This window comes from Carlito syrichta, unplaced genomic scaffold (genome assembly GCF_000164805.1).
Source record: "Carlito syrichta isolate Samal-C Ts95f unplaced genomic scaffold, Tarsius_syrichta-2.0.1 Scaffold300941, whole genome shotgun sequence".
NCBI classification, from domain to species: domain Eukaryota; kingdom Metazoa; phylum Chordata; class Mammalia; order Primates; family Tarsiidae; genus Carlito; species Carlito syrichta.
In genome coordinates this window covers 4820-9302 of record NW_007245037.1, presented here as the reverse complement: position 1 = coordinate 9302, position 4483 = coordinate 4820, and the positions used below count along the sequence as shown (strand labels likewise).

General features: G+C 42.4%; 1 pseudogene; it reads left to right on the top strand.

Annotated features, from left to right (window-relative positions):
* The first annotated feature begins 2708 nt into the window (after positions 1–2708).
* LOC103257005 lies at positions 2709–3799 on the top strand (annotated as a pseudogene).
* Positions 3800–4483: the final 684 nt, after the last annotated feature.

The window sequence follows — 4483 nt, the reverse complement described above, 5'->3', positions numbered from 1 at the left end:
TTAGTACTGAGTGAAGTATTGGTGAATGAAGAAAGTCAAAGGAATACACAAGTTGTATAATTCCATTTCTATGAAGTGTCCGGATTTGGCCAACATGTAGAGACAAAAAGTAGGTTATGGATTGACTAAGGCTGAGGGTAAGGAAACTGACCACCCCAAATCGCACCCTCACTCCCCTTGATTATAGGTGTCTTGTTTTTTTGAGTTGGAGTCTCACTCTGTCGCCCAGACTGTATTGCAGTGGCTGCTCCTGGCCACCGCACCCTCGACCTTCTTGGCTTTGGCGAACTTCCGCCTCAGCCTTCCAAGTAGCCGGAACTACAGGTGTGCGCCACCAGGCCCAGCTCATTTTTTAACAAATTTATTGTAGAGATGAGTTCTTTTCAAGTTGCCCAAGCGAGCCCGAACCTGCGGACTCAGGCAATCCACTCACGTCAGCCTCCCAAAGGCACGGGATTACAGGCTTAGCCACCGAGCCCCGACTAACACAGGTTTTCTTGATGATTTGGGTTTTAATTCTGTTTTTATTGTGCCTGACAAAATACAGTCATCTGATTGTTCCTCAATTATGTTATTTTAATAAAAGAAATTAAATTTAGGTTTAAAAAAAATTTACAACTTTAAAAAGAAATAAAATGTTAATAAAGCATTCATATTCATTTTGTGGTGGTGATACAAAACAAAAGGAGTAAAAAATGCATTTTATTTTGATTTGTTCTGAGACCTCTATACTTAATGATGCCCTTAAGAACTAAAGTAATTTTTGTTTCATATTTTTTGGAAATAATAAGGCTAACACTATGGAAATTAATGGGCATGTCCTTTATCGATGGGCACTTCTCTATTCTAAACAATCTATTTCTTATTAGCAAGGAGCTTTTGATATCACATGAAAATATTAATTTTTTAAAAAATCAGAACTGACATAAAATTAGAAATTCTATGGAAGATCTAATTTTTGTGGTCATTTTAGATTTTTACTTTTTTGGCAGAATATGCTGCTACAGAGAGATGTTTGGCCATGTGACTATAACTTCTATTTTTTTGACTATTTCCATTGATTTTAATAATATACGTACTAATATGAATTTTGAAAGAAATTTCCTCAATGTGAGAAAAATAAGAACATTTAAAATTATCAATCAACTAAGTGAAATTCAGGAAGGCAGTAGAAATAAATTTTGCAGAGCAAAGGTCAGACTGCCAGAATAATTTTTGTCCCCATGAACTTGCAGCGTGTTGATCCACTGGGGCAGGTAGAGAACAAGACAGCAAAATTGCTGGAGACAGAAAGTGGGACTGACAATAGGGGATGAAGAAGGACATATTAATAGCCAACCTGATGAAGCCCTTGTGATGTATCAGGCACTGAGCTAAGGGCTCCAGTATGCATTTATGCATTATCTTACTTAAACCCACAATTCTTTGAATTAGGTAGGCTACTTTAGTCCATTTTGTGCTGCTGTAACAGGTAATTTATAATGAACATAAATGTATTAACACATTGTCCTGCAGGCTGGAAAGTCCAAGGTAAAGGGGCCACATCTGTTGAGTGTCTTCTGACAGCATCATCCATGGCAGAAGGTCAAAGAAAAGGCCAAGAGAGAGACAGACAGAGATAAAGATACAGAATGTATATATGGAGAGAGAGAGAGAGAGAATGAGAATGTACAAGAGGTGTCCAATCATTCTTTAATAAGGAGCCCACTTTGGTGATAATGAAGCCAAGTCAATCCTGTGATGGTGGTGTTAATTCATTTATAAGTGTGATGCCCCCATAATACAAACATCTTTCGTTAGACCTGACCTCCCAACATTGCCTCATTGGGGATCAAGACTCCAATCCATAAGCTTTGGGGAACACATTCAAACCTAGCATAGATATTTTTATTATTCCCATTTTATATATGAGAAAACCAAATCTAAGAAAGATCACATAACTTGCCGAAGGAGACACAGTGAGCAATGTTCAGCTGAGACCCAAACCCAAGCAGTCCTTCCTCCAGTAGCTGTCCTGTCCTTCTAATCACTATTCCATAATAGACTCAAGAGACCTACAGGAGACTCCAGTGGTTCTGTGTTCAGCAATGGCTTCCATAAATAGCAACTTGTGGTGAGTATATATAAGATTGTTAGATTTAACTTTAGAAATTTAACTAAGAGAAAATAGAGAAAAGAATTACTATTCAACATGGATCTTTCTTTGTCGTGGGGGTCTTGGAAGGGACTCTACATTTTAGGTATACTCCTTAAACAATAAGAACACCAAATGCACAAACAGATTAAGAAATATACATAGCTGAGGCGGAAGGATCACCAGAGCCCAATAGGTCGAGGCTGCAGTGGCCAGCAGCGGCCATTCCACTCCAGTCTGGGTGACAGAGTGAGACTCTAACTCAAAAAAAAAAAAAAAAAACTACATAGGATCATGTATTAATAAGATTTAGATAACAATTGAAGAGAACAAAAACATTATAGAAATACAGTCTGAAGGTGAGTTCTATCGTCTGGCTCTCCTCTGCTGCCACCATGGACTTCACCATGGTGTTCCACCACCTACTCCTCCAACTACCGGTCCCTGGGCTCCATCCCGCCACCCAGCCTCTGCCCCCCCCGGCAGCTTGGCCAGTGGCTATGCAGGCGCTGGTGGCTCGGGCTCCCGGATCTCTGTGTCCCGCTCCACCAGTTTCCATGGCAGCTGGGGGTCCGGGGGCCTGACCACGGGGATGGCTGGGAGTCGGGTGGGATCCAGAGCGAGAAGGAGATCATGCAAGAGCTGAATGACTGCTTGGCCTCCTACCTGGAGAGGGTTAGGAGTCTGGAGCCCGAGAACTGGAGGCTAGAGAGCAAACTCCGGGAACACCTGGAGAAGAAGGGACCCCAGGTCAGAGACTGGGGACATTACTTCAAGACCATCGAGGACCTGAGGGGTCAGATCTTTGCAAATTCTGTGAACAATGCCCGCATCGTTCTGCAGATTGACAATGCCCGTCTTGCTGCTGATGATTTTAGAGTCAAGTATGAGACAGAGCTGGCCATGCGCCAGTCTGTGGAGAGAGACATCCATGGGCTCCACAAGGTCATTGATGACACCAATGTCACCCAGCTGCAACTGGAGACAGAGATCGAGGCCCTCAAGAAAGAGCTGCTCTTCATAAAGAAGAACCATGAGGAGGAAGTAAAAGACCTACAAGCCCAGCTCTGGGTTGACCTTGGAGGTAGATGCCCCCAATCTCAGGACCTCAGCAAGATCATGGTGGACATCCGATCCCAGTATGACCAGTTGGCTCAGAAGAACCACAAGGAGCTGGGCGAGTACTGGTCCCAGCAGATTGAGGAGAGCACCACTGTGGTCAACACGCAGTCCGCTGAGATTGGAGCTGCCAAGATGACGCTCACAGAGCTGAAACGTACAGTGCAGTCCTTGGAGATTGACCTGGACTCCATGAGAAACCTGAAGGCCAGCTTGGAGAACAGCCTGAGAGAAGTGGAGATCCGCTACACCATGCAGATGGAGCAGCTCAATGGCACCGTGCTGCACCTGGAGTCTGATCTGGCACAGACCCAGACAGAGGGCCAGTGCCAGGCCCAGGAGTACGAGTCCCTGCTGAACATCAAGGTCAAGTCGGAGGCTGAGATAGCCACCTACCAGCACCTACTAGAAGACGGCAAGGACTTCAGTCACAGTGATGGCCTGGACAGCAGCAGCTCCATCCAAACCATCTAAAAGATCACCCACAAGATAGTGGATGGCAAATTGATGTCTGAGACCAATGACACCGAAGTTATGAGGCGTTGAGGTGGCGGGAACAGGGTGTCCTTCGGGGAAGCAGGAAGTCAATAATAAGTTCAGAGGTGAAAGAAAGAGAGAGAGAGAGAGAGAGAAAGAAAGAAATACAGTTTTCCCAATTGTTTTAAAAATAGCCAGAGAAGGTAGTTCACAACCTTAAAAAGAAAAATTCTCATCATGAATTTCTTTTTGCTGTACATTTTAAATCTAGCAAATTAAATTTTTTTTAAGCATAAATGATGGTCATTTGTTCAAGAAAGCTATACACGATTGAGTTTAACTCTGCAGGGAAATGGTGACATTTGGATTAATTCAGGCTTATTACTGGGCAGAAATTTTAGGCTGTTGAAAAACTGGCTATCAAATAATTTCTCCATAGTTGATGAATCTTTCAGGTGTTGATATGCAACCAACACTAAAGATCAAGTTTATCATGTACCATGAATAACCCAAGCACTTTAACTTTCTCCTTTTTGCTGACTTCTCCACACAACCGCTCTGCTTCTTTTCAATTAAAATCCACCACCTTGTTATTTGTTAGCAGATATGGTTAAAAATGTTAGAGATTAAAACAACACTCAGTCAAAAATAAAACTATAGATTAGAGTCATCTTTTAAAATGTCCTCACTTTTTCTTATTAATAATTTACTCATTTCGCTTTCTTTGATATACCGTGTCACTTTTTAAGGATT